Raw genomic sequence first — 9567 nt, forward strand, 5'->3', positions numbered from 1 at the left:
TTCACACCCAAAGTCAATACTTTGTAGAGCCACCTTTTGCTGCAATTACAGCTGCAGGTCTCTTGGGGTATATCTCTATTAGCTTAGCACATCTAGCCACTGGGATTTTTGCCCATTCCTCAAGGCAAAACTGCTCCAACTCCTTCAAGTTAGATGGGTTGCATTGGTGTACAGCAATCTTCAAGTTATGCCACAGATTCTCAACTGGATTGCGGTCTGGGCTTTGATTAGGCCATTCCGAGACATTTAAATGTTCCCCTTTAAACCACTCCAGTGTAGCTTTAGCAGTATGTTTAGGGTCATTGTCCTGCTGGAATGTGAACCTTCGTCCCAGTCTCAAACCTCTGGCCGACTCAAACAGGTTTTCCTCCAGAATTGCCCTGTATTTAGTGCCACCCATCTTTCCTTCAGTCCTGACCAGCTTCCCTGTCCTTGCAGATGAAAAACATCCCCACAGCATGATGCTGCCACCACCATGCTTCACTGTAGGGATGGTGTTCTCAGGGTGTTGGGTTTGCGCCACACATGGCGTTTCCCATGATGGCCAAAAAGATCAATTTTTGTTTCATTTGACCAGAGAATCTTCTTCCATGTGTTTGGGGAGTCTGCCACACGCTCTCGGGCAAACTCCAAACGTGTTTTCTTAAGCAATTACTTTTTTCTGGCCATTCTTCCATAAAGCCCCGCCCACTCTGTGGAGTGTACGACTTAAAGTGGTCAAATGGACAGATACTCCCATCTCCACTGTGGATCTTTGCAGCTCCTTCAGTGTTCTCTTTGGTGTCTTTGTTGCATCTCTGATTAATGCCCTCCTTGCCCGGTCTGTGAGTTTTGGTGGGCGGGGCCTTCTCTTGTCAGGTTTGTAGTAGTACCATATTCTTTCCATTTTGCTATAATGGATTTAATGGTGTTCCATGGGATATTCAAAGTTTGGGATATTTTTTATAACCCAACCCTGATCTCTACAGGAAGGACCCTGTTTGGACGCTCCTTGGTTTTCATGTTGCTTGCTTAGTAGTGTTGCAGAGTCAGGGTCCTTCCAGAACAGGCTGATTTATACAGACATCATGTGACAGATCATGTGACACTTTGATTGCACACAGGTGGATCTTAATCAACTAATTATGTGACTTAAGAAGTGAATTGGTTGGACCAGCTCTTATTTAGGGGTTTCATATGAAAGGGGGTGAATACTTATGCACACTCCAGATTTCTGTTTGCGTTGTTTCCTTTGTTTTTTGTTTTTTTCATGAGCTCTAATCTGGCCCCCATTGAAAATGTCTGGCCATTATTAACACTCCCATCATCACGCTCTCTCTCCACTCAGCACCTCCTGCATAACGAATGAGCATTTGAGTTTTGAAAGCCCTTTAAAAACCACTAATGGGAGAAAAAGAGGGTGAAAAGGGTGGAAAAGGAGCCAAGAGATTGACATCGGTGCCAATTACTGCACGAGTTGCAGGAAGGGACGGATTCAATCAGGACAGCTTGTCATGTCGTCTGAGCCGAAAGACGGTTTTACAGTGAGGAGAGCGGAAGGAACAAAAATGACGACAAGGACAACTGTCAGACTTTTAACAGCATCACTGAGTCACTTTTCTACAGTGACTTGTTCTCACACATATACACGCATACAGTGCCTTGCAAAAGTATTCATCCCCCTTGGTGTTTGTCCTGTTTTGTCGCATTACAAGCTGGAATTAAAATGGATTTTGGTGGGTTAGCACCATTTGATTTCCACAACATGCCGATCACTTTAAAGGTGAAAATTGTTGTTTTATTGTGACACAAACAATAATTAAGATGAAAAAACAGAAGTCTGGAGTGTGCATAAGTATTCACTCCCTTTCGTATGAAACCCCTAAATAAGAGCTGGTCCAACCAATTCACTTCATAAGTCACATAATTAGTTGATTAAGATCCACCTCTGTGCAATCAAAGTGTCACATGATCTGTCACATGATGTCTGTATAAATCAACCTATTCTGGAAGGACCCTGACTCTGCGACACTACTAAACAAGCAACATGAAAACCAAGGAGCCTCCAAACAGGTCAGAGACAAAGTTGTGGAGAAGTATAGATCAGGGTTGGGTTATAAAAAATATCCCAAACTTTGAATATCCCAGGGAGCACCATTAAATCCATTATAGCAAAATGGAAAGAATATGGCACCACTACAAACCTGATAAGAGAAGGCCCTGCCCACCAAAACTCACAAGGAGGGCATTAATCAGAGATGCAACAAAGACACCAACATACAGTCGGAGGAAAATGTTTGTACACCCTTTGGAATTTTTTACATTTCTGCCTAAATTGGTCATAAAACATCGCCTGAACTCTCCAGCAATCTTAAGAATGAACAAACAGTGTCTGCTTGAACTAAAACCACTCAAACAATTACATGTTATCATATTTTTATTGGCCATAAGATGGAAATATTGACAGGATAAGGAGGCATAAGTAAGTACACCCTTAGCTAAGGCTCATCCAAGAGCTAATTAGATGATTAAACAATTTGACTCAGGTGTGAGCCAACCTGATGTCCAATCACTGAGGTGTGTCGTAAGCTACCCACCCCACTGGAAAACCAGTTAAAAGGTGTGTTTTGATGAGAGGCATGTTCTGTGCATCATGCCTCGCTCAAAGGAGCTGTCTGAAGACTTAAGACACAAAATAATTGATTTGTATAAAGCTAAAAAGGGTTATAAAACCACCTCTAAGACCCTTGGTGTTCATGTGTCTACAATTAGAAAAATTGTGTATAAATGGAGATAATTTGGAACGGTTGTTACTCTGCCAAGGAGTGGCCGCCCTGCGAAGATCACACCAAAGGCACTGCGAGTCATCATCAATGAGGTAAAAAAGAATCCAAGAGTGTCCGCTGAAGACTTGAGGAAATCACTGAAACATGCAGACATCTCTGTGGACACATCTACTATAAGAAAGACACTGAACAAGAATGGGATTCATGGGAGAAGGCCACGGAGGAAGCCATTGCTGTCCAGAAAGAACATTTCTGCTCGTTTGGAGTTCGCGAAAAAGCATTTGGATGCTCCTCAGCGCCACTGGAAAAACATATTGTGGTCTGATGAAACCAAAGTTGAATTGTTTGGGGGGAACACACCACATCATGTGTGGAGGAAAGTCGGTACAGCACACCATCAGCAAAACCTCATCCCCACCATCAAGTATGGCGGTGGTAGCATCATGGTGTGGGGGTGCTTTGCTGCCTCTGGGCCTGGACAACTGGCTTTAATCAATGGGAAAATGAATTCTCAAGTATATCAAGATATTTTGCAGAAAAACCTGAGGCAATCTGTCAAAAAGTTGAAACTCAAGAGAGGATGGGTCCTGCAACAGGACAATGACCCTAAACACAGAAGCAGGTTGACATTAGAATGGTTTCAGAAGAACAAAATTCACGTTCTGGAATGGTCCAGTCAAAGTTCCGACCTCAATCCAATCGAGATGTTGTGGCATGACCTCAAGAAAGCCATCCATTCCAGGCATCCCAGGAATCTTACTGAATTGCAACAGTTTTGCAAAGAGGAATGGTGCAAGATTTCTCCTGATCGTTGTGCCCGTCTAGTCTGCAACTACAGGAAACGTCTGGTTGAAGTTATTTCAGCCAGAGGAGGGTCAACCAGCTACTAAATCAAAGGGTGTACTTACTTATGCCTCCCTATCCTGTGAATAATTCCATCTTATGGTCAATAAAAATATGATAAAACGCAAATGTTTGGGTGGTTTTAGTTCAAGCAGACACTGTTTGTTCATTCTTAAGATTGCTGGAGAGTTCAGATGATGTTTTATGACCAATTTAGGCAGAAACGTAAAAAATTCCAAAGGGTGTACAAACATTTTCCTCCAACTGTATAACACAGAAGGAGCTGCAAAGATCCACAGTGGAGATGGGAGTATCTGTTCATCAGATCACTTTAAGTCGTACACTCCACAGAGTGGGCGGGGCTTTATGGAAGAGTGGCCAGAAAAAAAAGCCATTGCTTAAGAAAACATGTTTGGAGTTTGCCCGACAGCATGTGTCAGACTCCCCAAACACATGGAAGAATCTGGTCAATCTGGTCAAATGAGACTAAAATTGATCTTTTTGGCCATCATGGTAAATGCCATGTGTGGCGCAAACCCAACACCCTGAGAACACCATCCGTACAGTGAAGCATGGTGGTGGCAGCATCATGCTGTGGGGATATTTTTCATCTGCAGGGACAGGGAAGCTGGTCAGGACTGAAGGAAAGATGGATGGCACTAAATACAGGGCAACTCTGGAGGAAAACCTGTTTGAGTCGGCCAGAGATTTCGGACTGGGATGAAGGTTCACGTTCCAGCAGGACAATGACCCTAAACATACTGCTAAAGCTACACTGGAGTGGTTTAAAGGGAAACATTTAAATGTCTTGGATCAAAGCCCAGACCTCAATTCAATTGAGAATCTGAGGCATAACTTGAAGATTGCTGTACACCAACGCAACCCATCTAACTTGAAGGAGTTGGAGCAATTTTGGCTTGGGGAATGGGCAAAAATCTCAGTGGCTAGATGTGCTAAGCAAATAGAGACATACCCCAAGAGACTTGCAGCTGTAATTGCAGAAAAAGGTGGCTCTACAAAGTATTGACTTTGGGGGGGTGAATACCTATGCACACTCCAGATTTCTGTTTTTTCATCTTAATTACTGTTTGTGTCACAATAAAAAACAATGTGCACCTTTAAAGTGGTCGGCATGTTGTGGAAATCAAATGGTGCTAACCCCCCAAAAATCCATTTTAATTCCAGCTTGTAATGCAACAAAACAGGACAAACACCAAGGGGGATGAATACTTTTGCAAGGCACTGTAGTTCCTTCACACAGGAATTATCGGCTTAATTCTCTCCCCATGCCCTGTCCTGACTAAGAGACAGATGAACACACAAACAATTACCAAAAAGTCGCAATATTTAAACACAGGTAACAATCGCAACCCAATGAGACGCCGTCCACTGATGATCTCATCTCATCTCATTATCTCTAGCCGCTTTATCCTGTTCTACAGGGTCACAGGCAAGCTGGAGCCTATCCCAGCTGACTACGGGCGAAAGGCGGGGTACACCCTGGACAAGTCGCCAGGTCATCACAGGGCTGACACATAGGCCAAGTTTACATTAGACCATATCTGTCTCGTTTTCTTCGTGGATGCACTGTCCGTTTACATTAAAACGCCTGGAAACGCCGGGAAACGGGAATCTGCCAGGGTCCACGTATTCAATCCAGATCGTGTCTGGTCCGGTGCTGTGTAAACATTGAGAATACGCAGATACGCTGTGCTGAGCTCTAGCTGGTGTTGTCATTGGACAACGTCACTGTGACATCCACCTTCCTGATTCGCTGGCGTTGGTCATGTGACGCGACTGCTGAAAAACGGCGCGGACTTCCGCCTTGTATCACCTTTCATTAAAGAGTATAAAAGTATGAAAATACTGCAAATACTGATGCAAATACTGCCCATTGTGTAGTTATGATTGTCTTTAGGCTTGCCATCCTTCCACTTGCAAGTGGTAAGTGACTTGCGCACAGCGGCTCAGTCCCGAATCACTGCTCGTGCGCTTCACTCGCGCGCTCTGTGAGCTGCGCAGGGCCGGATTGCGCACCCTCCAGAGGGCACTCGCTGTTCAGGGCGGAGTGATTTGGAGCGCAGCCGCTGAGGAGGAAGCGATGAGCCGCACTGACACATTTCAACTTGCGTGCCGAATTAGTCATGTGATTAGCGTATCTGTGTATTGGCGTTGCTGTGTGCATGTGAATCGTTTTTAAAAACGTTAATCTGATGATCCGCTGATACGGTCTAATGTAAACCCCACCATAGACACAGACAACCATTCACACTCACATTCACACCTACAGTCAATTTAGAGTCACCAGTTAACCTAACCTGCATGTCTTTGGACTGTGGGGGAAACCGGAGCACCCGGAGGAAACCCATGCGGACACGGGGTTAGGGTTAGGGTTGTAATGATGAGATGAGTTTATGGTGTCATTTGACAATTTCTAGAGACTTGAGTATATGTTGGCTACTTTACTATTAAGAGTTGGCAACACTGAAACTGACACCCAAATGTCATCCATCACGTCATGCAAACTCCGCACAGAAAGGCCCTCGCCGGCCCCGGGGCTCGAACCCGGACCTTCTTGCTGTGAGGCGACAGCGCTAACCACTACACCACCGTGCTGCCAAAATTAGTAATGACTGAAATGAATTAATAAAGCAGGGAGAAAATAATATTAATTATTTGTTATTTTATTATCAAGCACAAAACTAATGATAAATCACGGCGTCCGGATCCCAGAAAAAGGCAGGCTTGCCTCATGGCTAATCTCGCATGACGTCACACGTGGAACCCCGGTTATTATCTGGATCATTTTGGTTCATCTGATTCCGTGCTTGTTTACTCGCTGAAATTGGATATTGTTGATGGAATCTTACAAAAATAACGATGTGAAAGTGCTGCATTGTGTTTGGATGTTCCAGTCCGTATACAACAGGACATGCGGTTCACGGATTTCTGAGAAAAAAAACAAATCTAAAGTGACAGTGGGTGAGGTTTGTGCAAACAAAGTGGGCAGATTTCATGTCGGCTACTAATAATAAATCTGATTCATCTAGTGTTCATCACCACCAGAACGACCACATGGGAATCACTGGAGCAAAAAGAAACCCATTTATTTAAGAAATGACATTTGAGCTGACATTTGGACAGTTCGTTGATTCCTCTATTGTCTCTCTCACACACACACACACACACACACACACACACACACACACACACACACACACAGTGCACCAGACGCAGGATTATGAGCAACATTTACACGCTTGCGACATCCGATCTTATCATATCTGATGCACTTTAACAGGAAGAAAAATGCACACGCAATTATCATCATTAATTATTAACTGAAACATGTTAAACACTCTCAGATTGAAATATTGCAAAACTCGATTTGTTTTTAGTTTTGTTCAGGAAAACATGATGAAAGGCCTCCACCGCTTTCTGCACATCTCTCTCTCTCTCTCTCTGCTGTATCTATCTCTCCATCTCACAAGCGCTATAGAGGAAGACTGTCGTGAACTGAGTGAACTGGCATCCGTTTCTCGTCTTGGGTGCTCGAAAAGATAACCATCTACTCCGGAATATCCTTGATAATCATCTGCCCCTTCATCTGACATATAAGAATCCCAGTCACTATCAGAATTCTCTCCAAAACGTGATTCCGTATCGAGACTGATCTAACCACTGCTGCTGCACACGCGAACGAAATCGATACCTGGACTGTTACACGTGTGATGTCACGCACTCCTTCGGGATCTTCCGGATCAGTCTCGGCAGCTTCCGTGAAAATCGGCTGATCTTCTTGATTTTCCGTCAATTTATGGCCTTTGGGATCAGCTATGGTTCGAAAACACATGATCAGTCAACATAACGATTGTTGCATTGTCCAAAGGAAAAAAGTGGGGTTTAGAGGCGTTACAGTCACTTTAAGGAGCTATTGCACACTTCAACGTGTGTGTTCTTTTTCTGAGCTGTAAACTAAATGATATTTAGTGATTTAATGATATTTAACACTTATTACACGAAATCGAGTCGTACACGAGTTGATAGCGCTATAATCCGTGTACGACAAGGTGGATTGATTGGAATAACTGTTTTATTCGATCCACGTTCACTGGATTTTGACAAACAGAACATTTTTATTTTTCGCAAATTTGATCAATAAAAACTTCATACAAAATGTCCGACAAAATAATTTCCGCTTTGAATGTAAAACAAACCGGCGAAATGACAGGAGCAAATTGTGAAAATGTGATAATTCTTGAAAAATAAAAAAGATACTTTCATTCCATATTTTGTTGCTTTTTTTTGTATTTTATTTAAGGGCTTTGTTTTCGAGTAGAGTTTTTATTTCGTCCCTGGTTGGTTCAGCAACACGCTCCGCCATTTTGTTTTTTTCTCCTCATGGTATATGAGCTGATATCCTAGTAGTAGAGTAGCCAATCAGAGTGTGCGATTGCTCATATCCAGTGAATGCGGATAGAATAATTAATGATATTTATCCTTCAGCAGAGAATTTCTCCTTTTCACTTTCTTGAAAGAGAGAGAGAGAGAGAGGAGCTCGTGAGGAAATGCTTAATATTGCTTTAATGCAAGTGATAACAGGAAACGGTTTGTGTCTCAGATGTTTCATGGACATTAAATGTGACTATAAACATATATAATATAATATATACAACAGGGTTGTATATATTATATACAACCCCGATTCCAAAAAAGTTGGGACAAAGTACAAATTGTAAATAAAAACGGAATGCAATGATGTGGAAGTTTCAAAATTCCATATTTTATTCAGAATAGAACATAGATGACATATCAAATGTTTAAACTGAGAAAATGTATCATTTAAAGAGAAAAATTAGGTGATTTTTAATTTCATGACAACAACACATCTCAAAAAAGTTGGGACAAGGCCATGTTTCCCACTGTGAGACATCCCCTTTTCTCTTTACAACAGTCTGTAAATGTCTGGGGACTGAGGAGACAAGTTGCTCAAGTTTAGGGATAGGAATGTTAACCCATTCTTGTCTAATGTAGGATTCTAGTTGCTCAACTGTCTTAGGTCTTTTTTGTCGTATCTTCCGTTTTATGATGCGCCAAATGTTTTCTATGGGTGAAAGATCTGGACTGCAGGCTGGCCAGTTCAGTACCCGGACCCTTCTTCTACACAGCCATGATGCTGTAATTGATGCAGTATGTGGTTTGGCATTGTCATGTTGGAAAATGCAAGGTCTTCAAAGAGACGTCGTCTGGATGGGAGCATATGTTGCTCTAGAACCTGGATATACCTTTCAGCATTGATGGTGTCTTTCCAGATGTGTAAGTTGCCCATGCCACACGCACTAATGCAACCCCATACCATCAGAGATGCAGGCTTCTGAACTGAGTGCTGATAACAACTTGGGTCGTCCTTCTCCTCTTTAGTCCGAATGACACGGCGTCCCTGATTTCCATAAAGAACTTCAAATTTTGATTCGTCTGACCACAGAACAGTTTTCCACTTTGCCACAGTCCATTTTAAATGAGCCTTGGCCCAGAGAAGACGTCTGCGCTTCTGGATCATGTTTAGATACGGCTTCTTCTTTGAACTACAGAGTTTTAGCTGGCAACGGCGGATGGCACGGTGAATTGTGTTCACAGATAATGTTCTCTGGAAATATTCCTGAGCCCATTTTGTGATTTCCAGTACAGAAGCATGCCTGTATGTGAGGCAGTGCCATAAGGGCCCGAAGATCACGGGCACCCAGTATGGTTTTCCGGCCTTGACCCTTACACACAGAGATTCTTCCAGATTCTCTGAATCTTTTGATGATATTATGCACTGTAGATGATGATATGTTCAAACTCTCTGCAATTTTACACTGTCGAACTCCTTTCTGATATTGCTCCACTATTTGTCGGCGCAGAATTAGGGGGATTGGTGATCCTCTTCCCATCTTTACTTCTGAGAGCCGCTGCCACT

The sequence above is a fragment of the Neoarius graeffei genome, chromosome 6, assembly GCF_027579695.1.
Source record: "Neoarius graeffei isolate fNeoGra1 chromosome 6, fNeoGra1.pri, whole genome shotgun sequence".
Classification (NCBI taxonomy): domain Eukaryota; kingdom Metazoa; phylum Chordata; class Actinopteri; order Siluriformes; family Ariidae; genus Neoarius; species Neoarius graeffei.